At 41.0% G+C, this 27,221-nt stretch overlaps 1 long non-coding RNA gene across 1 annotated transcript in view; it reads right to left on the bottom strand.

Annotated features, from left to right (window-relative positions):
* The window catches only part of LOC145963718 (uncharacterized), an 89,809-nt gene extending 71,707 nt beyond the window's left edge, over positions 1 to 18,102 (bottom strand). The window contains exon 1 of the long non-coding RNA XR_014436239.1: positions 18,056 to 18,102. This is a non-coding gene — a long non-coding RNA (uncharacterized LOC145963718). The remainder of the gene's footprint in view (positions 1 to 18,055) is intronic.
* Between the last annotated feature and the right edge of the window lie 9,119 nt (positions 18,103 to 27,221).

Genomic DNA, 27,221 nt, shown 5'->3' with positions numbered 1-27,221 from the left:
CGAGCGAAAAAAAGAGGAGAAATTTTTTTTTCCCCCGGAAAACGCAGTTAGCGTATTAACGCTCTCTCACCAGAGGAACTTCTCGAGAGACTTTTCTCCTCGATTCATTCTTCTCGTCTCTATCGCATGCCGCGGGGGAGAAAATCGTTTTAGGTAGGCGTTCGTAACCATGATGTAAAATCCGAGAGAAAATGTCTGCAATGGAAACGTAACATTCTCTGGCTCAGGATCATTAGGATCGTTTTTACAGGCAATTCCGCATTCGATGAAAAATAAGGTGGAGGGTTAAAGCTGACTTCACAAGAATCACAAACTGTTACCGGGTTTTTCCCTTCCCGGTTCATTGATTATGCCAGAAAGTTAAAACGATAAAATTCGTCGCATATATTAATATATTTCCACAAGTGTTTTCGTTTCAATCAATTTGATAAAGTAACGAATTTCAGAGAAATATGTAAATTTTCAAGCGTGCGTGACACGTGTCTGTCTCATAAACATAAAAAAACATCTGTCGGCGGGATAAAAGAAAAATAGAAATATGCAAAAACTTGCCAAATCTATACTGTACCAACTCGCATGAGTGAGGAGTAAATAATTTCTACTTCATATAGAAAAATTTGTTATTGACGGGTTGCGACAAATTATCGGAATTTTACATATTTTACACAGATACAAAAGCTATATGAAATATTAATTCATCGAAATTATAAGCAAATATGAAACATTTCGCTAAACGAGAAAACTTTGCTCTCAAAAAGAACTTTGTAAAAAATTTTTTTATCGGAAAATAAATATTCCTTGCAAATTTTGTAACTTTACAAAATGAATTTTTTTCACACACATACTATAATTTGATTTAAATTAGCAACATTCTTCTGTAAACGAAAATGTGTGTGAATTCTGTCGAAATTATAAAATTTAATTAAATAAAGTTCACATGTAAATAATAATAAAAAGTCAAATGACGAACAAATTCGTTGACAATGATATTGATTTGCGCGTGAAAATTTCTATTGCAGAGAATTTTTTTCTGTATTTTTATACTATACATTTAAAATATACCTTGTGTAAGTGTAGACGAAATGTAATTTGGACAAATATAGAGTGAAAATATCTCTTGCATTTTATGCACAATAAAATCGGAAAGAAAGAGAGAGATGGAAAGAATGGCGCGTCCTTTTCATTTGGGTTCCAACTCAAATTTGAATCTATGTGAAAATATCATTTCATACCTTACTTAATTTAGGCTTTCGATCCATTGTCGGATATGATGAAGGGTAGATAAAATGAATAGCACATCGGCATAATATAAAAACTTTGGTGTTTTTTATTTGGCTACTTTCTATACGGTGCATCGAGTCCGGGATAAAGCGGCTATTCGCCGTTGGTATTCGCATAAATTATCGACCGTTTGTGGATATGTTCGTCGAACGGGTGCCAAAACGGACGTGAAATTCAAGAAAAAGCGCAAGAGAAAATTTAGCATGTCACCTGGAAATCTACACGGTTATTGCCTTTGGACAACCGCTTCGACGATCTAGCACGAGGGTTGAAAAACGAAAGACTAATAAAAACAAAATATACAACAGGGTGGCTTATTTAGCTCAGATATCTGGAACATTTTCCAGGGGATTTATTTTCCAAAAAATAATTCCGTGGACGAGAGACACTAAATGGCAAAAATCATTGTAAATTCGTTTTTTAATGCAAACTTTATAAAGTTGGTAATATTTTTGAATTTTTATTTCCAATGGAAATTGTTGTTTAGCTCTAATTCTCAGACTAGGATGATTAAAATCATTGATATATTATTTGTCTTATCAAAGATTCTGATGTTTTCAAATAATTAAATAAATCACATAGGAAATCTTGAATTAATAAATGATACAAACGATTTGTTAAACTTCATGTTAGTCCATTAAAAGCTCGGATAATAATCAGTCAGCAGCTATTAGGTACATTCGGTTGCTTGGAATGATTTCAAAATCTGATTATTATAAGCAATCTCGTTATTTATGCAATAATTCCTATACTTCGATATCAAAGTTACGATAATAACTATCGATTTACTTCTTTCATCGTTATTAAGAATGAAAGATGCCGTCGTATTTGGAGTGCTTCCCTATTAAAACTTTTCTCCGATTGGTAATACATCAAAAGTGCCGTCGCTACGTTAACTTTTTGCCACACATTTGCTTCTTACGGATTATATAATACATAAACTTTCGTCACAAAGTTTGTTTTGCGCGAGATATTTTCACGTATACGTGAGTCAGATATTTATGTGTTTCTTAACGATTTGTAATTCAGAAAAAATATGTATAACAGCATCATAATTAACTATCTTTCCATGTATAAAAATATAATAAATACATCAGTGTATTTAATTTTATTTTATTTTATTAATATTAAAAGAGAGGAAATAAAGAAGAGAATTTTAGAGGAAATAAAATAAATAAGGAATTAAATATATGAAATGATATATTAAATATATTAAATAATATATTTAATTTTAATATTTTATTAGTTTTATTTTATTAATATTAAAAGAGGAGAGAATTGAAGGAATATATTAAAATAAATAATGTTGGCGGGAAAGAATATTTTTCTCATCTCACACGGTGAGAAAATGGGATCTCTTTGTACCCTTTAAGATTGTTTGCCGACTACATCCCTGGCGCGCACGCACGTACGCAATCCCTTTGTTTTGCCCCCCTGTAGGTTTATTTCATTTCACCGACCCTCGTCGGATTCTCGATGTATGGGAGGTCGATTTCGCGGTGTAACAATGGACATGCTACCAAATCACGGTGCTTACGTATGCACCGAACGACGATTCCTCGATAATCCGGCAACGCGAGATCGTATATATACTATATTCAGTTTGCGGAGTTTGCTCAACCTACAGCCATCGGCACCGGCTTTGCGTACGATCGGTAAATGTTTACATCGGACGATAGTGGGGTGCCGCCGAAAGCTCGAAGCTCTCCCTCGTCGAACCTCCTTCATCCCCTTTGTTCGATTCTCGAGTGTCGCGGGAGTTCCATATTTCATTCCGATGCGCAGGCTGTATTTTATAAGCATTATCTATATCGTTATTAAAGTATAATATATATCGATGATGAAAAAAACAGGGGAGAATTTTTTTTTTCCCGTATATATTTCTGTTTTAACGTCGTGTCATCTGAAAGATTTTGCGCGACACGCGAAATCGCGAGAGAGTCACTTCCTATCGCTGCGATGTCTCGGAGAGACGCTAGATATATTTCGATCGGGACCAGTCGGCAAACATTTCTCGTGCATAATAAATGTAGCGACAAGAAATCTGTTTACGAATGCAGACGTTTCAACTCGCAAAGGCGGACGAGTCCGCTTGCGAAAGTGACTCTCGAAAGTTAGCGTGAATAGGGGACTTTATGACAAGCGCGCATACAACTCGTTGCATACGAACATTTTGCACGTAACTTTGGCTGATTCATGCTTTCGACAAATTTCGCCGAGATTAAGAGATATAGCGCATATAATATATAATGAAATAAATGAAATGCATAGTGAATTAAAAATTAATGCGTTGTAATGGGGAAAAAAAATTACGAGTTAAAAATTTTCACAGTTAAAAACGTAAAGGAATGCGAAGGGAAAATTCATTAAAATAGGAATTAAATGCTAAAAATCAATAACGCTCTATTCATTATTTATTCATATGCGACTCTCACAGATAACCGAAGTCATAAATTATATAGTAATTCCATTTCAGAGATAGAATAAAATAAACATTTGAATTTGCCCGACTAAAATTCGGTTTCCAGAGAATTACAGTCACATTACAAGAACACTACTACAAACACGGTGATTTCGAGTTAACTACTTTTCGTAAAAGCGAGAGCGATGCTGTCGGGAAAGATGCAAGCTTTTCAAACACGCAAAGAGGAAAATACAAAGTCAATATTCACGTTCTTCTAAAAATATGCAGCAATCGTTGCAAATAGACTTTAAATAAATTTTTCATATATAAACTGTCACAGAAGTCTCCACTTTAATTTTAACATTTAATAAATATATATATATTTTTTGTATTGGAGTTAAATATATTATATAAATCTTGTTAATTATCTGAAATTAAAACAAATTAATATTTAATTATCACACTATTTAGATTACATCGAATAAGAAATATAAATAGTTTGATAATTAAATTTAATCTTAAATAATTAGCAAGACCTGTGTAGTAATATTTAATTCCAGGTACTTAAAATAATAAAAAAGTATTTATTATTCAAATTGTTGACATTTCTAAATTTTAATTTGAAATATCGATACAACAAGTCGATGTTTCGACATTTCGATGTCATAAATGTTTAATATAATTTATAAATTATAAAATTATAAATATTCAATAATTTTTCGAAAACATATCGTAACAAGTCTAGAGCACTTTGCTTTTCGTAGAATAATCGGCCTCTCGCCATAAATCCGAATGATACAACTGAAGAAACTCCTCCTTTTTGACAGCTCTCTGTCGAAGAGCATATCCGCACGTGTATGTTTCGCGGATGATTTTACATTTGACTTGCATGCGACGTGTCACCCACGTTAGTATCGTGTCCTGGCTTCTCGCTGTTTTCGTACTTTCGTCCCTTCCCGCTCGACACCTCGTCCGCTCTCCTGCTTCACCCTCCCCCCTCCTCCCCTTCCTTCCTTCCCCTCCTAACGCCATCGTTTCCGGTTTTCCGGAGTTCGACCTCTCTACGCTCCAGTCACGGTACGTCATGATAACGGCACTCTATACTCGTGAATCACCTTTGCACGTGAATCGCAATCATTTACGAGCGAGCACTCCACCCACGCCACCCCGGAACGATATGTTTGCCGGTGCGGAATCCAGAGACGAAGGAGGACGTTCGCGCCGTCGCGGCCGAATTTACGACACTCGTCGATTCCCGACTGTTCTCGGCAAATCTAAAAGCGTCTCATTCGATTTTATATCTCGTTTCTTCATTTACGATCGCTCGACAGAGTACTCTCGGTACTTAAATATTTAATGTGTATCAAATTGTAAGATATTTAAAGGGTCGTCACTTTTTTTTAAAGTAATAACGCCTTGAAATTGAATCACATAATACAAGTGTGCGATGCTTCGATATAAATAAATAATAAAAATTGCTATCTCCTGATACTGTACACACACATATAATAAGATGCATAACAAGTATGCATTTAAATATTATTTCTCCTTATAAATGTTGAACGTTACAAGACAGGAAAATTGAAAAAACCTACATAATATTTTATAACCTTTCGGCAAAATCGAATCCATAAAAACGAGCAAGAAAAATTTACTCGATCAACTCACTCGTTGCTATTTTTTTTTTCAACGTTCCATTTTATTGTCGCATCTAATGCCGCGTGTGAAATAGCGATCTCGTATATATCACTAGAGAGAAATACGATTGAATGGGGAATCTTGCTTGCGGAAATCGTACATGGAACGTGGACAAAATTGGCCGCATAAGTAGCCGCTAAGAAGGGAAAAGGGAGAGAGAGAGAGAGAGAAAAAGAAGGAGAGAGAGAGAGTGCTTTTCACTTCCTGGCGACCAAGATTCGCGCCGTTTCTCTTCGTCGACCTGAAAGGAGAATGACAGAGGGGGCACGAAAGACAGCCTCAAATTGCTCTTATCCACCTGCTGCCGTTCAGCTCGCCCTTTACAAATGGACTGCTCTTATCCCATTTTGTCGAGTGCAACGGCCCAAGTATATCCGGAGATCGTGGCCGATGATCTATAGTGCATTGCGCGAATCCTCTACCGCGGGATAATACAAATAGTCGGCGTCTCGCCTGTAAATCGTACGCATCCACTTGGTCTCGCCGCAGGACACGTTCAAGATCGTATTCTGTAACAGGAATTGTAAACATCGTCTTTCGATCAATAAAGGAGGATATCGGGAGCACGAATATGCTACCGTTCGAGTCAAAAAATATTCCGAAGATGGAATCGTTTTCCCAGGATAGGAAAAAGTTTTCGTTGGTAGGATTCAGACGAGATTGCCGGAAGAAAAATATTACTTATGATAATTAATAGACGTTTATACCATCTCATTACTGGATACATTCCAGACATTTTTAACAATTCGGAATCTGCTTTAAACGCCCTCTCTCCTTACGATATACATATATGTATATCCTTCAGATGTTCGAAAATGCTCATACTTGAAAATGTGCCAACCGCGAAATTTTTCCATAGATTTCGCTCCGACTAGAATAATCGATACGTCGCTCGAGTGGAAAGTGTTCCCGCAGGCTTTCTTTGCATCCAAGGCATGAGATTCCGCAAAAGTTTAAGCTGGTTCGAGACGATTCGGGTACTCGTCGAACACAATCAGATGCTCGCGCGTGAGAGGCGAGGCGTCCTAAGCCAGTGCATGAATTCTATTTACGACAAGCATCGGGAGAATCCGCGCGATCCGTTTCCGCCTCGTCGAAGAAACCGATCGCGGCGAATTAGACCCGTTCGGGAAAAGGGGAGCAACGACGGCCTCCTAAATTAAATTCATTAGGAAAAGTAATTGAAAGAGATCGGGGGAGGTCGGTCAGGGAGGCAGGGAGGATAGAAGGGGTAGCAGCTACACCGATCGTTTCTCGATTTGGCCCGGCAGTAAAACCGACTTGAATAGTCCACTCTTCCCGAGACCGGGACAATTTACGGAAGTTGCTCCTCTCTCGGACGATTCGAGCGGCAACGCTCCGCTTTTCGCTCCGTCGCGTCGTTTTCCCGAATCGCGCGCGGTGGTCGAGGATCCGATCGACGAGAGAGCACGAGACGTGTTACGACGGGACAGGTATCGGACGATGGCCGGTGCTTTCCTCTCCGAAACCTCCCCGGCAATTTTATTGCGCCCCTAAACGTTCCGTCCGCAGGATCGAAACTTCCTTCTTCCAGGCCATCTCTCTCTCGCTGCTCGCGCTCGAAGCGAATTTCGCGCATTAACCGGCACTCTTGCGCTTCGAAACCATCGGATATATCGATCCTCTCGCCGTTTCTTTTCTCTCAATCTTTAACGACGCCCGAAATAATGTCGCGCGGATTCCGGTCAACCTCGCAGAAACTTGTAAAAATTCAATATCACGGGGTAAACTTTTGACACGTCAGCTCGATCGATCCCTTGTTACATTTTACGTTACTCTTGTACGTCCCTTTTACCGGTTCGATAAAAAAGAATAGCCTCGCACCTTGTCAATAACATTGAATTTGAACGATAACATCTCTGGAGGTCTTGTATTTTTTTTTTATCATGAAAAACAATAACAATTTGAATATGAAAGATACAAAAACACGCGACGTGTGTACGCATTAGAAAAATTTTGCACAGCTTTATTATTTTGTTTTTCTGCTGAAATATCTCGCTGTGCCATTAATCTCTCCCGCTAGGCAATTTGTCTGACAAGTTGTCAAAGCAAAAATCTCGTCGATAAAAAGTCCCATCATTTTTCAGTCGAATCGCCATTTTTTTAATCCCCAATCTGCTTTTAACGAACATATGCGTTAATACGTTATACGAGTATAAAAGCAACTAGGGACAACGAACCATAAAGGCCTAACCAGCGATATCAATGACAAGCAAATATCAAGTAAAGGCGAGCGTAGTTTGCATACAGGAAAGATTCAATCGAGAATTGAGAAATAGATGTTAGCATGAAATACGTGCGCACCGAGTCGCATGATAAGAGACTCCAATCCGCTTTTAGATAGAAGAATAGACCCCCAGCTGCTCGGTCGAGATATTGCTTAGCGACGAGGAAGATGTCGTGGATTGTAAAGGATTGCGGCGGTCTCCACTTGTTGAGTCGTTTCGCTCTTCCGTTTTTGAAAATTCGTCCGCTCGCGGAGTACGTTTGTATGAAAGTTCCTTTATCCGAGATATATCCACCGTATTCGTCTTAGATAAAGCGCCATCGTACGCTTCTAGTTACGAGCTAAAATAATTCCTGATTATTCGAATAATTATCATTTCAATGGCTCGTGAGCCTTTGTTACAGCTTTCAAGGATCCCATATAATCTTTGATACAGGAAGTGCCAATTCCCACGAAAACGTAGATAATTTCTTACTTTATATTGATTTTAATATCAGACATAAAAAGTAATTTTTAAGAGCCATAAAGACGACGCTGCGAACATGATGCCACAATTTCGTCCGTAAGCTACATAAACTGTAAATTGGTGCTAAAATGCGAGGCTGAGTAACAAGGTACTCCTGTGTCGGGCGACCAAATAACATTAATTGAAATTTATGAAAGTAGTCGCGGGAGACGGGGCCAAGCACGTACATGCCGGGTGTTAAAAGTAAAAAGTACGACGTTTTCATATCCCTTGCTCGCGAGGGCTTCGAGCCGAGGAGTCATCGCGTAGAACAATCAATCCATCTATGGCGAATTTCTCTCTCCGTTTCTTTTTACTCGCCGCTTTTTACCGTTTCCCGTCGATTTATATGCCCGAAAGTAACGGATAATGTATCTCTCTCGGCAAAACTTGCGGTACATCATGATAAAGAGAACAACGTAATACCCTCCGTATTACGTTCTCCATAAAGGGAATAAAGAATATCTGCATGTACGGCCGTGGTACGTGAATGAGCGCCCGTTTTCTGTTTCCCCTGCTCTACACGACGGAGATAATTAATCGCGTGTATCAAGACGATTCATTATTTCGGCGGCGGTTTCCGCGGTTCACCGGGAACACGAGCCTCCGGGGCCGTCGCGGTTAAAAGATGGCACGCAAAATTTTGTCCCGGCATCGCTTCTTGTACGTCAGCAAAGTTCGTACACCCGGTTGACACGAGTCTCCGCGATGGGGAGACAAGAGAGACGTTCCCGGGGATTATACCCGGTCGTGAAAATAATCACGAGCCCATTCCGCTGAAAGCCGCATGTTCAAAGTAATTAGTCTGATTTTCCTCCACCGCCGTCGCAGTCATTTCGGCCAGGTTTCTCGGCGTAAGGCGAATTTACACGAGGTTCCTTTTTGATGAATACATTTCAGATAAATTCTCCGTAGGAAAAAGAAATGAGAGAGAGAGAGAGAGAGAAAGAGAAAGGGTAATATTTATGCAAAAATAATTCCCACAATGGGGAAAAAATCTACTCGCACGTGTTTTACTCTACTTCACTTTGCGAAATAAACCGCAACGAATAAATTGACGTAAATATTTAACTTTATATGTATTTGTACGAGAATACGCAATCTCATATATTCTACATGTGATGTTTTGCAATATTTTAATTTAATATTATTTACATTAAGAGTGTATTAAATGTCAAAAAAACAACTAATTATCTTTCTGCTGTTCGAGCTTTAGTTCTCCGATAAAAATTCCTTTTATTCTATGCGGACGTTGCAAATAATCACAAAGGATTGAACCGTATAAATTCGCCTTTGTGAGCTCCTCTCATTCTCCCGTCATCTCAAAAACTGAAATCTGACTTGTTTTTCTCATTACCACGTTCCACCGTCGTGTCATCGCCATTGGCGAATGTTGCATTTTCATGCTTGTATTCCACGTAATAATGCAAGTACGTATCTTTCCCTCGCTGTTCTTTCTCGTATAAAGATTAAAGAGATCTCGCAATGGCTGTCTAATATACGGAATTGGTCAGATATTCCGCATCTAACAGCTGCTCTATGCCTTTGAAACAGAAAGAGAGAGACAGAGAGGTTTCAGGGAGAGAAACAGGTGGGTGGGTGGTGTCGTTGTCGAGGGTAGTTGCATTTTTACAGGGATGGCGGCGATCACGCGACCGAGGGAAATTCAATTAAGCGGCGTCGTTGAAACGGCCGTCGCTCGTAACGACATTTCTCCGTTGCCGCGGTTCCGCCACTCTTTGAAGTTTATTCGTATTCGCCGAAGCGTGAGCGTAGGTGAGCTCGTAGGGACGCGCGTGCGTGCCCATCCCCGAGGAAAGGAGCGACCCCGGGAAATTTGCACGGTGAAAATATCCTCTTATTTCGTCGGAGCACGTCACGTTTGTTCCGCGCCCCCATTTCGCCGTAATTATCTTAATACCTCGTGTCCATCCTTGTATAATCTTACTTGGGCAATCGTCATTAAAACTACAAGTTGGAGCGCGAAATTTGCAGATCCCGGCCCTCGAGTATATTTTCGAAGAGATTGTCCTTTTCTTGCCGCTTTTTGACGCTGAAATACTCTTGTCGCGTTTGGGTCGTCTTGAGTATCCGTCATTAAAGCTTGCATTCCGGAGCACTTTGTCCACGGGATACATAATACAACTACGTGGCAACGTGTCTTTAATCTCGTTATCGCTGTGGTAACCTAAGCCGAAATGTTGCGACGTCATCAGCTACCCGGGCTCGACGACAGGGTACGAGCTTTGACCGGTCGGGGTCGTAGATGGGTAGGCAAAACGCTCCTCCGCCTAAGTCCCGTCTCCTATATCGTCATAGATGAACGCGATCTCGGGGTCTACTCGCATGGCGCAAACGCGACCAGGGGCATTCGTTAAGGGGAGCTAACTCCAGTCCAGCCGGGCTGTGAAACAGCGCGTCCAGGTCGGACAGAGACGGTTGTTGGGAAAGCGTGCATTATTTACACCCACGGGCGGCCTCCCCGGGACACCGAGGGTGCATTTGCACTTGAGTCCATTATTACCCCTGCCACGTGGATTATTCCGACAGGTTAACGCTCACTCGTTAAGTAAATCCTGTCCCACCAGCCGCCCGCTTTATGCCGAGGCGTGGGTACATGACACCTCGCGCTGGATCCACGTAATACGTTACACGCGCGTCTTCCCGTCGCCTAGCATGTGTCATCCGCGCGTACACGTTGTACGTTTACATATCGCGGAAAGCGTATCATTGTCGCGTTTCTACCGTGCACCCGAAATTGTTGAAGACCCCGGCGTACGTGCCTTTTCGACGCGATAAAATTCACATCCGTGATAATTCGGGGATTGTACAGGATAGTCGAAATAAAGTACGACTGTGTATGAATACAATTAATCTCTCGCGCGAATAAAACCGCCACTATTGTCTGACAGCCGCTGGCTGGGGAGCTGTCGCAACAACAGCTGTTTGGATTAAAACGTGCGATGTTATTTGACGAGCAGGCAAAGTGAAAAGGATATTTCTTGTTTACACCTTCATTATCCCACGTTTTTATAGTCGTGATGGATTTGCAAGAAGTCAGGCTCTTCGAGACAACGTGTCGAGACAATATTATGATTGTCGGATATGTTGGGGCGACAGAATCAGGGATTGATATCGAAATTCACGATCGAGGTCGCGAATTTTCTCACGATATCGAAGATTCATACCGTGCCACCCGCGAGAACATTATCGGGTTTCTCTCCCGAGGATACTGGTAACACGCAAGAGTTCGCAGATGTTTGCCAGAGGCTCCCGTCGCACCCCAGCATCCCACATGCGTCTATAAATGAATTAAATCAACCCTCCGCATCCAATCCACTCCCTTCGCACTCGCATTAAACAAGGATCTCTTACATCATCCGCGCGATCCCGACATGTCGCGCTCATTAGATAATGAGTCGGGATGAAAGGAGATTACTCTGATATTCTCGGATCGGCACAGTTAATGTTTAAAAGAATGGAAAGCACGACGTTTGAATGTCCGACGAAAAAAAGTATCTATAGCAAAATTATTGAATTAAAAATGGCGAGACGTGTCCGTGCACACTTTGTAGTTATATATTCCAAGCTTTATTTTTTTAATTGTTATTTCTGGAAAGTCTCGTCTCTCTCTCTCAGCAGTTGTAATTTTTTTTTCATTTTTGCATGCAATATGAATCTTATGCAATTTAGATTCTAGTTAAACGTCGATATAAAGAACTGGTTATGAAAAATTCCGACTTTGAAAATGTCGGGATCTTTAAAGCTCGCGATGCTTCTCTCGATGTTTGCAATTTTCACTTTAAGAGCGAAAATACCGCGAATCATCGAATCTCGGGTGAGTCACCGAGACGAGTATTTTACAGCTCTCCAGTTCTCTTCCTTTTCCGTTTCGCGGTAATGCCTATATCCTCTCGATCCGTTTTGTCGGTATTATGGCACCCTCAGGAACAAGCCGCTCCTCCTTTAGCGCTCGCGGAGCTGAATTTCATGACCGCGGAGGGAGGCGCGAGAGTTTCCCGGGGAAGAGAAATAAAATACGGCACGCTTTCTTATTCGATTTACCCCGTTTTCCCGCACCTCGTCACCCCGTACCCCCCCGCGCCATTATTTGCCTTTAACTTCTTTCTCCGGCCTTTACTACTTTCTACCGTCGACAATGGCGCGCCTTTCTCATTCTTTGTCTCTCATTCTTCCTCTCCGAGGGAGAGACCGGCAAAGTTTCCCCGGAAAAGAAGCGAGCGAGTCGATTTTTCGAGTTAATCAGGCTCCGCCAACGCCAGACGTCTCGAGTTTAGCTCGCTGAAAGAAGAGAAGGATAGCGAGGCATCGGACGAGAAACGAAAATATCGAACGGCGCCAAAACGGACTGGTTTCGAGGATTGCGCGTATGTGAAACTGGTGGATCAGCACGTTACCAAACCTGAGAAGACTTAAAAAACTTGCCCTCCAAAAAAAATAACACGCTGTGGAAATTGCCGTTTTGCTGACCGGTCGAATTTAGTCCTCGTCAAACAGCAAAAACGATGGACAGGTGAGGTAGAATCAATTTATCCGCACAGCAATTTTGATTTTTTTTTTTACACACTATTCAATCAGGAAAATAAGACATAAATAATGCGATAAAATTTGACATTGAAAAAAGAATAACAATTAACATTTCTTTCTATTCCTGATCGACTTATCGATTATTCAAAATCGTTTAAAGAGATATTTCAATCTCTTTATTAACGACTCGCGTTTTAAAAACTAGTATAATACCATGGGAATTTTGCAAGCGAGATATCGCGTGTGAGCGATGCAGCTTGCTAAATAAAGAGCGCTTGCATAAATATATACATGTCCATTTTTATGTTTCAATTGAAAGAGCTGTTATCCCTTGATAAACTCATCGGTGCGGATAATCCCCCGCGTTGCGGATTCGCGCGATCGAAATTAAGTTATGCAGTAACGCGAATTCACGCGATCCATAGTATAATCTCCGTCGCAATTTCAATTGACCCCCCACGAACCTGCCAGATGCGACCGCGGCGCGTGCCACGTCGAGATGAAAGATGAGTCCGCAAGCTCGAGCCCGGGATTCATTGTTCGCGGCTCTGGTTCTATGTAAGGGTAACCATGTGTCTGTCTTCCTCTATCCTTCTCTCCCCTGCTCGAGGCACGAAGTAGTCTGTTTTTATTGCCGATGCAGGTTCGTTCGTTCGACAAGCAGGTTGGATGAAACCCGGATAAAATATACGTACATCAGCGGTTCTCAAAATTGAACATTGATAAGGGAGAGATATTTTAGATCAATTTTTTAACGTCAATTTCGATACTATCCAGCTTTATATTTCGTTTATACAGCTTTGTAATCAATATATATTGATTATCATAATTTTAATCACAATATATTGTAGTTACATATTTATAAATATTTTAATATGACACAGTGAATATTGATTTATAATAAATAATTAATTTACAGTAAATTTTAATATACAATAAATATATAATTTTGACGAAACAATAACAGAGACAAGTATAATTGATTCCGTAATCATAATCAATATATCATAGCATTTTTCCAATTAAACATAATAATTTCTCCCGAAAATAACGAGCGATACTTTGAGAACCATGATGTACTCTGTTACGTGGGTAGATTATAAATCGAGACAAGGGATATACGCACGTGCGTGTTTATTCGTTTCATTGTTGTCTTCATGCATGGGACCTCACGACGACGAAGCCACTTGACTGGCAGAACTGGTAATCCTGGAGAGTACTAATGGGAAAAATCTGCGTGGAAAATTGTGCGGAGCGCCACGGTGGGAATTCCATGGTGGAATTCGCAAGGGAGAAAGACCGACATGGGGGAGCACGGAAAGCTTTTCGGTGAGAACGAGCGCGGACGCTTCCGATGCGTTCAAGGTTCGTCCGTTATTGGATTCTCGCGAGCGTTACTAGAATCTATATATGGCGTAACAAGTGACATTTCAATTATCCGGTTTGAATATTCAACCTCTCCTCGGGCAATATCCAGATTTTTAGATTCGTTAAAGTGTTACTATTTCACGTGATACATTTTGTATGACAATTATTGCGAAGAAGTTATATCACTCGCGTAGAGGAGAGAATCTAGATGCGCGTGGAAAATAAATATGATGTAATATGCGAAGTATGTGTGTGTCAAAGTGAGAGAGAGAGAGAAAGTAAACGCCAGGCGCGTCGCTTAAGAGTTGTCAGGCGCTTTTTACTCCCACGCATCTAAGGTCAGACGGAGGGAGAAGGAAGAATGCACGAAAAATTATGCGCATTCGAGCATGCCGACTCGGGAAAAACGCGCAAATGAGATTCTCGCGCGTCTTGTACAGTGTTATGACGGTACGTATAGTTGATTACCGGTGTTATGACGCAATAGTTTGAAAAATTGCGAGACACGTAGCCCGTCCGTCGTGCCGAGATTGCTTTCCCGAGCTGCAGACGCACGGAAGCGACGAGATGGAAAACGCGTAATATCGAGAAGAAGCGCCGTGTCTTCTCCTTTCGCCTTTTTCTCCATCTCGCTTCCGCGGCTCGATAAATTACGCTTTGTTAAGTAAGAGTAAGCCGAGTTTGCATAGAAAGAACCACTCGGGGGTTTCCAGGTGTATCCCCAAGGATTTAAATTGAGCGCCCGTTATAATTTCACGGAGATACTGCTCGGCTCTCGATTCTCGGAGACGTTTCTGTACGAGATATTCGAGCGCTTACATATTACCCTTCAATCAAAGGTATCCCGATAAAATTAGAAAATCAATTTTTCCTAAGGAAATTTCGATTCAACGTTATTTCCTTTCGCGATCTTCTAAAACTCGACGTTAAATATCATGTATTTCAATATTTTTTAATATCCTCATATCTGTTATTTTTAACTTAAATCTTTCTTCTATTAATTTTTTATTAATATTATTATTTTATTATTATTATTTTTACATTAATAATTTCCATGTTAAATCACGACAATAAAATTTTAAAATTAATATTGTATTAATATTATAAAGAACAGTAAAATTAATATTGTAAAGAACAGAATTTAATTTGTAATTAAATAAGCGTTTGTTATATTATCCGTGAAATATTTCATTCGTGAAAAAACTTTGTAGTCATTAATCGTTTATAAGTTAAAGTTATAGGTATATTCACTTTTTAAAAAAAGTTTGTTAAATCTAATACTCGAATGTATCAAAGTCTCAAAGTGAATTTTTTTGCCTTTTTTCCGCGACATTGATTTGGTTCTTTTGCTGTGATCATCGCATGCTTCGTAATGTTGGCGGCTGACATCGCAAAGATTATCTTGATAGTTTGGAAATAAAAATTGGTTATATATTGGTTGGAAAATTGAATATATATAATAATTGTATAATATTAAATTAAAGAAAAAATTATTATTAAAGAATTGTCATTACGTCACGTCAATAAAAGCTTGTCAGGCTGAGCGACGCATTTGACAGTTCAATATTAAATATTTGATTTTAATTCAATTAATTTTGAGAACTAGAATAAAATAAGAGAGCTTTCGTTTTTTCCTATTTGTTGTCTGATTTTATCCGTCCTTTACGTCCCCCGTCCATTCGATTACGATCCTGTTCTTATCATTGCCTTTAGCATCGCTCTCAGCCTTCCGTTTCTTCCCACGGACAAAGTCTAAATAGATTCGATGAAGCGGCACGTCACGACCGTCGCGACAGGTAAGGGAGCTTTGAGCTTAAATTATTTATCATCCAAGCGCTGCGTGTCGTACCTCGTCAATGTTTAAAAACTGTGAACGTACCGATTACATTATGCGCAAACTTTAATGCCGCGAGCCCGGTAATTCTCGAATGTTTGATCTTCGTCGAAAACACACGAAACCGATTCGAAAATGTAATTCTTGCTCTTTGCAAAATATTGAATGCCTGCTGGGAAGAACGGGTCGAATAGGACCGAAAAAAGGAGCTCGTAATAAAAAAAAGTAAAATTTCCCCTCAATAATACCGTGACAATTTATACGCTCGTCGAGTATTTTTCAATTATGCAGAAATCATGGGCAATTAATGGCACATAGTCGAAGCCAATATTATGCAATGGACTCGTACAATTTATCAATAATTCGTGAATAATCAACGACAAATCGCGACTAGCTAATTAATGAGAGACACTTAGTCACGGTCGGCAAACATAGAGGAGAATCACAGTGCCGGATAATGTACACCGCGAGTCCGATCGATAGATCAGTAGAACAATGGTAATAACTGCGTGCGAGATGTAGCGGCCATTAAAATCCTGAGCACGTGGGGACGTGAAGTAGTGGATAGAAACGCGCCGGCGCGTGTACGCTTGATAACTGACAGCCTATCATTTTAATAAATCCAATTTAATTGGCGCATTCGTTTCCCGACCGACAATTCGATGATGCGCGCAACGACTCTCGATCGGCTATTTTTGTCCCGATCGTCGATATGGATGCCGCGATGTCACTATTTAACGCCCGCACATCCCCGTTACAGTCTTCGTCGCACTCACGCCCCACTCTCGCCCGAGATCTTCGTTATTGTTGCGTCCTACTGGCCGCATTCGGCCGTCAGGTGGGCAAGATACTGAATAAAGCAGCCGCGGGCAATTAAAAATAATGGGGATCGATTTCATCGGAGTGGTAATTGCAAAAATAGCCGTCGGCGGGGATGCTCGGAGCATTATTCAAATCGACGTTTTAGCGGAGCACGGTTGCCATTAAATGTAAAAAAAATTTATTTCGGTCCCCTCATCCGAGACGATTAGTTTTCGGCGATCGAGACAATTTAATTTCCCCGATTATATGTGTATGCGGAGCGGTGTAATTAATACGAGACCAGCGCGCGTTATTATATCGCTCTTGTGTTCCCCGAGTTACCTTTTTTTTCTTTTTTTTTTAATCGAACGTCCATCCACGATGAAAGCCGCCGAGGCTCTCTCTATAACGCGGGAAAATAAATATTCAGTATGTAAACGTTTCTTGTGTGTAATCCCCCTCGTACCGCTTCGGAGCGATTCGCACTCGGGAGTCCGCGCGTTTTGCGATTCTGCTCAGCTGATCGCGACGACCGTGATGAATTACCAACCGATTGCACTCCGGGAGAAGTCGCCGACGGTTTCACCATTCAATTTCGAAAGATATACCGCATCCGCGGCGGTGTGCTCCGGAATGTGCTTTAGAACTACGGACGGAATCAAGGCAATACGTATTCGTGAATCTCAATTCAATCCAGGTCGAGTATCACATCATTGGGCCGAAGAAAATTGCTGAGTTATCGTTTTACAGTACTCGGCTTAATTGAAACTAAAAATATTCAACGTAAATGCCCACGAGATTGAACATTTATTTAGCGGTTCTATATACAACGGGGATGACGCCTCTATTGTATATATACGATTATTAAAATCGAATAGTAATTTGAAGAATTTAACTTGAAATAAATTTCAATAATTAAAATAATCGAATTAAATTAAATTAAATTTCAGTTTTCCTCATACATTTTTATAACAAGCAAAAGTGAAGAGAAGATTTGTTATACGAGTCGAGCGAGCTGCGCTTGATTCGCAACATTATTAACTCTCGATGCCTAGCATAATCCCGTTTGTTTCCTAGCAAGTACGTATAAACCACGCATCGCGAATCTGAATCTATTGTCTGGAAACTACCTTCAAAGGCTATTTGATCTCATTTCCAGTTGGAACATGCGCATCGAATTTTGCGTCATCGCGAATATCACGTCGGATAATAGACTTTCGCGGAAAATCAGGGGATGCGGTATTCAAGGCGCGAAGTGTCCCCTATAAATCACATTGTCCGCCGGCGTAATGTATGCGGCTGGAGCCGATACCGCCCTTCGGTTAAGTAAGTCGGTCATCGTATCGCGCGTGGATACTTAGATATTACCTGTCCTCCCGAGGCGGCGGCGAGCTGATTGCATTTGAAAGTATGATCTCTCTGCCTCGGCGTACAGCTCTTTATCAGGGAGTTTCCTTATTTTAATGGTGAAATAATCAGATCGTGCGTGGAATCGACGAGGACGCGACGACCCTCCTCTTATCCCGGGACCGGAGTCTTCTTCACCTGCGGAAAAAGAGGAATCCGTTATCGACGAACGAAAATGAATATTAATGAATCCGCGGGGCAGCGCGGATCTTAATATGCAAAATAGGGATACCGGTGCCTCTAATAAACGAGATTTCCAGAATGGTGTAGCACGTTGCGCGGCACGTAACACGGATATCGGTTAAATCTCGGTATATTCAATAATTACACTGAATAATTGAATTCATGAAAATAACCGCGGTAAATTAATGCGCCAACGCTATCGACGATGATCGCTTACGCAACGATAAAGATCGAGCCGAGCGGCGCAATTTTCGCTTCGTGCATTAATTAGATATTCAACTATAATATACAATTATAAATGTGGGGGATGGAGAGGGCGATTCTTTTTTCCTCCTTTTTTTTTCCTTGTATACAAACGCCAAGCGATGCCGCTTCGTATCGATCGCGGTATCGTTAAGACGAATGCGCGTGGTTGCACCTGGCTTATCCAATCCATCTTTATAGCCTTTCTCTTATTAATAGTTTTCTCGCCCGCCCACCGACATTAGCCCCGTCGCTTTCTCACGACAAGACATCGTTAACGTCGTCGGCAACGTCCTCGGCGAACGACAGTCATCGCGGCTATTGCTGAAATCGGAGTTATCTCCCGAGCCCACTCAAGCTCGGAAACCCTCTTCAAAATCAATGACACGCCTCCGATGATGCTTCAGAGGCTCCGGATGCTTCTTACATTCATTCGCCGATAGTTGTGATTGAGTTTATCGTAATTTGTGAGCCATTCGTTACCGCGGGATTTTCCCATGTATAATATAAATGATATTATCCCTCCTCATTGTGAGAAAATTATTATATTAATTCATGAAACTTTAACGTGCACCATACAGAAACGGATAATAACGATGTTACTTTGAATCAAATGCGTCCTGAAAGCTACCTGGTAAAAGACTACTTGGGAAATGGTGAAACTAAAGTTATCAAAGATGTCATGATTAAACTTTGTTGAAATAAGTGTCTTCCGGCTATTCGTAATTCAGAAATCCTCTTCAAGATAAACGATATGTCTCAACGATCCTCTACAGACGCCGGTTATCTTTAATATGGACGACGACTGTAATCTATCCAGATCGTTCGTTATCGCGAATTTTCTCATATCACGAAAAATTGTTGCGCCAGTTTTTTACATGAATCTTGACAGAAATTAAATTCAACCGTCGGGATTTTTCGTTAAAAGTTATGCTCATCTACGAACAATCAGGGAGATGGAAATCATATAACGTTCTTATCCGATATAAATTTAATGAATTATGATAAAAGCACAGACCATTTTCCTTCTGACATATATTGTAGAGACATCCCTAAATAATACATGCTTTGAATTTTGGGCATCTCCGAAAAAAATTCTAACTTAACCCAAATATATTTTTGATTCTAAATTGAAATTAGATTTGATTAATTCTTTTTTTTCAGACTTTTTTTCCCTCTCCCTCTCTTTTCCTTATTTCATAATAGAATAAAACTATAAAATATATAGTTTTCCGCAAAAAAGAAAGTTTAAAGTAAATGAATTCGATATACCTGCTTATTTAAATCTTTAAATGAATGTTTAATGATAAACAGGAAGATGGAAATCATATAACGTTCTTATTCGATATAAATTTAATGAATTATGATAAAAGCACAGACCATTTTCCTTCTGACATATATTGTAGAGACATCCCTAAATAATCCATGCTTTGAATTTTGGGCATCTCCGAAAAAAATTCTAACTTAACCCAAATATATTTTTGATTCTAAATTGAAATTAGAATGAATTCGATATACCTGCATATTTAAATCTTTAAGTAAATGTTTAATGTGATAAAGAGTTTAATTATAAATGCTTATCAATGATGAAAAAATGATTAAAAATCATGATTTTGAAAATACATATCAAAGTTGAAATCATTAGAAAAATCTTCTTTTCTAGAAAATCGTTATTTTCATTAATAAAATTTTACCTCAAAGTTATTATCAAGAATCAAAAGAGAAAAATTTACACAAAATTCAAAGCCTGTATTACTTAGGAGTATATCTTCTATACAACATATCGAAAAGGAAATGATCTGTTGAAATTAATTTTTACTCAAATGTATAAACACTTAAATTATGGCAAAAAGACATTTATCCTTGAAAGTACCCTAGACTCGGCGATTTTTCATCGTGGAGAATACGCGAACGTTCGTGCGTCGACATCGATCATGCGGCGGCTTGTCGAAGACGTCACCGGAAAGAAGATAGAACATTTAATCAAGAAGGCTCTCTCGGAAGACCGGGAAGACCTTCCCCTCTGTCGGAATGTGCAATTAGTTGGAGAGGTCCGCAGGACCGCGTGTCGCATACCCGCCGCATTCCAGACCGCCATATTTCCGAAAATCCGCGGCCAACTACGTTAATACGCGTCAGATATCGAACGCGATCGGATACAGGCCACCGCCGGATTGTTAATTCCGTGTTATACAAGCGCGTGCATATGTGCATGCATATGTGTGTGTGTGTGCGCGCCTCGTTAGAAAACAATCTCGCTAATTCGCGCGCGCGCCCGTTAACGGCGCGATCGCCGATAAATCGAATAATCGTCCGGATCGGACCGGGTCAGGAATATCCGCGAGGCAATACATAATAATAGCGCGATCGATCGGCACCGGACCTATCGATTAAAATGCGCTCTCTCTCGCCGGACCCATACGACGACAATTTTCTGTGTATGCGGCATACGGTCTGCGCTCCGGGGACTAATTAATTCGCGGATGCGCTCCTAGATAGGCCGATGGAGCGGAGAGGGTCGGCCGGTCGGTCGCTTCACGAGCGAGTTGGCAGAGCCTGGGCTGCGCGATGCGCATAAACCGTTGCATAATGCACACTTCATCGCGTTCTGCCGCTCGTTTCCGACCGTAACACCGGGACACGGTAGTGTCTCACCGACTTGGCCGACTCCAATCTCGGTGCGCCGACCTGGACCACCCCCCGTTATCTCCGTCTCTCCGACAATATCCCTCCGTCGACGCTATCCCGTCCCCTCGTCTCGACCCGCGGATAAATATCCGAGGAGGTACTTTACATACGCGAGTGCCTCCGACTTTTCCGCGTCCATTAATCGCGCCACGTGTATACGATAATGCGAGCAGTTGCGTGGCATTCTAATCGATCCATTGTCATAATTAATTACCATTAATCGAGATAATGAATTCCCCGCAAAATAGGTATCGCAGCATGAGAATATCGCGTTTGCGTTTGTAGCTTTCGAACATAACGTTGAATGCTTTAACAACGTTTGCGGAGAACGGGAACAATGGAAATCACGATATGTATCGCGTTCCACCAACAATCTAGAATAAATATTATCCCAGTATCTAAATTCTCTGTTCCCGGTGTTGGGCGGAAGGTTGCGGATTATTACGGCGATTTAATTCGCGCATATCGGGAGATAAAGTTGGGCCGAAGATTGCATTATTCGCGTAGGGAAAGTAGCGCGAATTAGATCCTCCAGGCATTGAACCGGCCAAATGACTGCGTAAGCCCAATAATTAGCTAACCGACTCCGGTATAACCTAATTCCGCTCGTATAATGGCGCACACGTGTACGCCTTCGTACACGTACGCGGCGATGCGTGCACGAGCTACAAGAGCGCGTGCACCACGACATTATGTATGCGCCATCCTCCGGCGTTGCCTGTGTAATAAGCAGCATCTCCTGTAATCTGTGTAGCGCCGTGTTACCACCCGCGTCGTAATCGCCGTTGTGATTCATCAACGTCTCGTTGTTGCGAGACGCGTGTGAAGCGTCAGCAGGCTCAAGGGACGCAATTTCGGGGACGAATCTGCCTTCGTCGCGATCGACGGATATATCGCATTCCCATCCCAACATTTCATTCGCATTCTTGTTTATCCCGCACGTCAATTTTTTTAATATCCACGTATTACGTCGCTGCAACTTGCGTTTTATTCTCGCATTCACGATTTTTTATTATTATTTTGTTATTATTATTATATCATTTTATTGTTATTATAATTATTATTATTATTTATTTATTATCATTATTTATTATTATTATATTTTAATTTATATATTTTAATTTATATTTTAATTTATATTATTATATTATTATAATTATAACTATTATTATTATAATTAATTGCTATCATTATACATTACTATTTTATTATTATATTATTATTATTATCATGAAGTCACTGTTGATGAATGAATGATCCCATTGTTTTTACGACAAACAACTGGCTTTGTTTATGAACCAAACTAATTGCTCGGTAAAATGAATTTAGCTCAACTATTACTCACCCGCGAGCAATCTAAAGAGGAATAGAGTACTCGTATATTGTTTGAAATAAAGCATGTGCGAGGGAGTTACTTCGTTATAAATTGATTAACGAATCTCGAATGTATATCCTTTTCGCGGAGAGTGTATATTTGTGCGTAACAATGAAGATGTGTGTCACAGCATTAGCAACGCAACTGCTGCCGAGATGATTCATTCGATTAGATCGTTAAGAAGCGGCGCGGTTTCATCGCGACTCTTCATTAAGGGTGGAGTTCGTGGATTATTAAGAGACTCCCCCTCGACTCTTTGGCTCGCGCCAGCCACCACCCCATCCTCTCTACAGCGACATAATCTGCATAATTCTGGGCGGTGCGACTCCTCATGTTTTATCTCCACTTACACAGAAACACGAGGGACGCCTTTGAATGCCACGGTAATCGATCAGGGGCTCGTTCACATAAATTTTCTGCGAATGTCGAAATGCCGGCGCTCAAACGACGCCGCGCGCCGAATATCCCTTTAATAATTTCATCTATCGTGCGCGTCCGTATTCCTTTCATCCTTTGGGACGATAATCTCTCGTGTCTGAGTAGACCTCCGTTCATGGCAAATGGGCCGGAATAGAGAGAATTTTATCAAGTGAGCTCACAAATCCTTAAAAATACCTTTATACGCGGATAAAGGCCACTTATGCGAGAGCGATTATCATTCCACTTTATTCGAATAACGATTTTTTTTTTTTTTCGTTACCTTCGCATCGATATAATTTTTATCTATCGATAATATATTACAAATTATTTTGCAACCTAGATACACGCGATATTTTTATAATATTTCTCTTAATTCTTCGCGCGATATATTTTAAAAATATTTTTCCGTAAAATATATATTATATTTTTCCTACAGCATCTGTCGTAGCCAGTTATTCTTTCTTATGTAGAAAGTCCCATTACTGTGGGAGACGCAACTTTGCGGAAACGGGAGAGAGACGCTAAAAAGAATGCGCAAACGGAAGGAAGATCTCGAAAACCAGGTAATTTGCGCTCACAAACAAAAATTTCTCGTGAAACTTTCAATCCAGTTTCCGTGCTTTCTCGCAAAATACTCTGTATTTCTCTCATGTCCCTTTGCGAGGGATCTCTTCTCCGTAGAAACGGAATCCGACTAATTCATTCGCTGAATGTACTTGAGTTAATCCGTATTAAGAAAACTCGCCACGCTTGGCAGAGAATGCAGCCTCCGAGAGGCGATGCATTAGCACTTGATTGCCATTCAACACACTCTTCAAACACTCGTATAATGATCAATAAAATGCCGCACAACGTGCTTTCAATACGCTGTAGGATAACAGTTCAAAATACGCGAAAGCTTATATAACGATCTTGTATTCTGAAGTATGGAAATTTTTAAACTTAACAAGGAACCTCTCAATTTATTCAGCAAGATCATCAAAGTCCATAATTACGTTAGAAATAGAAGGAGAGACTCTCCTCTTTACAGCCTCAAAAAATTATTAGCGACCTACATAAGATTATCACTCGAGCCCTCATCATACGCCTTCTTCCTCCTCAAAGGGGACTCCACGAAATTGAATGTAAATACGCAAATACACAATTTGTCCGTCCCTTTTTCTGCTAGCACGGTGAAAATCGTCGCCTGCAGTTCAGCCACAGTTTACTTGAAATCGTCGCTTCGAAATGGCTTTCGAATCGAAGCGAACACACGTGGACCGAAAGGGAAGCATCTCTCGACACGAGGGAAAAGTAAGGAAGAACTCCCGCGCAAGCAAAACGGGCCACTCCGTTGATGCTGAATCACACAGACGGTTCCTCGGGGTTGACTCTTTATTAATTCACCATGAGACTAAACGGAATTACTTTACACGCGCTCGAAAGCGAGGCGGCTTAACCGGGACGGTCGTTCGTGCTTTAAGTCGGCGACACTTTGCCGGGGCTTAGTTCGGCTTAGCGGCTAGTAAGAGCGCGAATCCGCTGCGTGATTTCGAGACGACTCGCGTAGTTTTGGCGCAAAAGCGAGAAAGGTAACTCGAGCTCGTTGCGCTGTGAAATTTATCAAGTTCATCTTGCGAGCATTTAAGCTCGTTTAACGAAAGGAAAAAAGCAAAGAGACTGTGTAAAATACATGACATATCGCAGGTAAACGCAGGTGCCGCTCGTGTAACGCATGTATTCGAAGGTTGCGAAAAATTTGGATGACATATTTAAAGCAGCTGTCATCATCAGCTGTCATCAGCTGTTATATGACAGCTGATTTATTTCAGCAATTTCCTGCGGGACATTCTGTGTATGAATTTAATATTTTTATTTTGACCTTCTTTAGATCTTGTTTATCCACGTCTGAGTTTATACGATTTTTTGATATTAATAAAATAAGCTATTTTTGTTACTTTATTATAGTATTGTTACTATTTGACTCTATCATTTTTATAAAATCCTTCAATTTAGTATAGAATATTTTCTCTTTCTTCGCTATGTGACATACACATTTACCTCGGATTTGGAGAAAACTTGTGGAAAATTGATTTTCGTACCAAAAAGGGTCGCGCGAAAGTACGCGCGTCGAACGGGAGCTTCGCGTGCCGCGAATTAGGGATGAATCGCGTCTACTAAAGGGCACATTGGCGGTAATATCTAAAATCCGAAAGTACCCGGCATTCAGTGCAATGACGGTTGTGCCAGTTAGCGGACTAATTGGAATCCAATCAGTGCGATTAATCGTTTAACATGCCGCGCGCACGTACCCGGGCTGACGGCATTTAGGTATTTAACGGCGGGAAACCGCCGTCGATGCGTGGGCGTGTACCTCCGGCTATATTTTATGTTTAGTCCCGTTCCCTGCCGCATGCAGACAATCGCCTGCCGGCCTCTTAAGAGGGAGAGACAGAGAGAAAGCCTCTCTTACGCGCTTGTCTTTCGACCCCCTTGCGAGTGGAAAGGGAAGAAAAAAAACACCAGGAGAACCACCCTTTTTTTATGAACGCATGCTGGCCCTCGTTGAAGTCGCGGCGGAGATACAGATGCGTTATGGTCGGCCATTATCGTCGAGACATTAACTCCCTGGCATCCAGTATCTACCAGGATGTACGCTTTCCTCGCCTAAGTTTGTACCCATAAAGATTTTATCGCTCGGTTATATTAATTCGAGCCATCAATTATTTAAGGTACTTGCTTCTATTTCAAGTCAATATTTGTCGATAAGTATAAAAATATAATTAGAGACACACGAATAATATTCATGTATTCTATTTTATGACATCTAATCTTTCGTGCCATTACAAGTAAAAATACCGCGTAACATGTCAGAATCGCGAATCTAAAAATACGGCCGGATTTCCGGAGCCGAAGGGAAGTCGCCGACTAATTGTCAGTTCGTCTCATTTTCATTGTTTGACGAGAACACTATCTCTGGCACGCTAAGTCCTAGCTAACGAAACGCGAATCGCGATTTCTTCCTCTCCCCGAGGCCCGTTCTTTTTTCGCGCTTCTATAGACGCTATTAATTAAATCCGCTCCGGTCGGGGTCGTCGCTATAGCGCTCGCGATTATAATTTAAATGAAATCTCGTAATCTCGGAAGTAACCGGAACGGAAAGAAACACCGGGAGAGAAAAGTCAGTCCCGCTGCTGGGGGCGGGGACGAGGAATGTCCCGAGGTAAGTTTCCCACTTTCGGAATGGACGAGCGGTTATATACATTATACATATTTCAAGAGGAAAATCGGAAAGAAAACGAAGATCTCGGGAAGAAGATAGTCGCGGGGAACTTTTCCACGTCGAGCGCGAAAGAAGCAGGGTAAACCCAGGAACGGTGAGAGTAACTCTTCCCCATCCGGCGAGATCTCCTCGCATAATCCGAGCCGCGGAAGGAAGATGTCTAATCGAATCTGGCAGTAGGAGAATTACGAAGTACGAGAAGGGAAAAATGTGAGTGGCGGGATGTTCGAGGGAGATCGGTCCGCGCTCCTTCGATCCGTAACGCGATTAACGATCTCGCCGCGACGAATCCAGGTCGCCGGCAGAACTCATCGTCAATGATGACGGAAGCGTTTACCCGCGCGAGGTTTCCTTTTTATTATTTCTTTCTATTTTTCGTCGCTCGATAAGCGAATCACCGGGCAAAAAGAGCTAAAAGAAATTGTTTCAATAATCGATCGCCGACTTGAAGACGTGGCAAAGCGTGCACTTTTACATACATAATATGGTACACCAGTTTCCTTATATGCAGATGACATTTGACGTTTCGAAAAAAAGCATCTGCAAAAAAACACGGAAATATTGACACTGGCGTTATCAAAATTGTAGTTGTGTTGCGGAAGCAAGTGTACCATGCAACGTGAAAAAAAGGGAAAGATAGCGAATTTTGATCGAAATTGGATTATTCGATACAGCACATGTAACGACAATTGAATCGGACGAACCTTAACGTGACGCGCAGTTTTCCTATTTTTTATGCAAAATACCGAGCACTTGGGCGTATCGCGTAAAGGAGATTATTATGCATGAGCTCGAAGTCCATTCGCTGGATTCATTCATATAACGAGTCGGTTACAGAGAAACAATAGAGAGACGCAAACAGCGAAGGAAGATCGCGAGAGTACTCGAGCCAGGACGAGTAATTACTGTCGTTTTGCCTTCATTGCGCTATTAAATGAGAAAATTTTGCGAGGCTC

This window comes from Camponotus vicinus, unplaced genomic scaffold (genome assembly GCF_025532165.1).
Source record: "Camponotus vicinus isolate PSW18456_S1 unplaced genomic scaffold, iyCamVici1.0 SCAF_13, whole genome shotgun sequence".
NCBI classification, from domain to species: Eukaryota; Metazoa; Arthropoda; class Insecta; order Hymenoptera; family Formicidae; genus Camponotus; species Camponotus vicinus.
The sequence above is the reverse complement of the archived record's forward strand: the minus strand, read 5'-3'. Positions and strand labels throughout refer to the sequence as shown.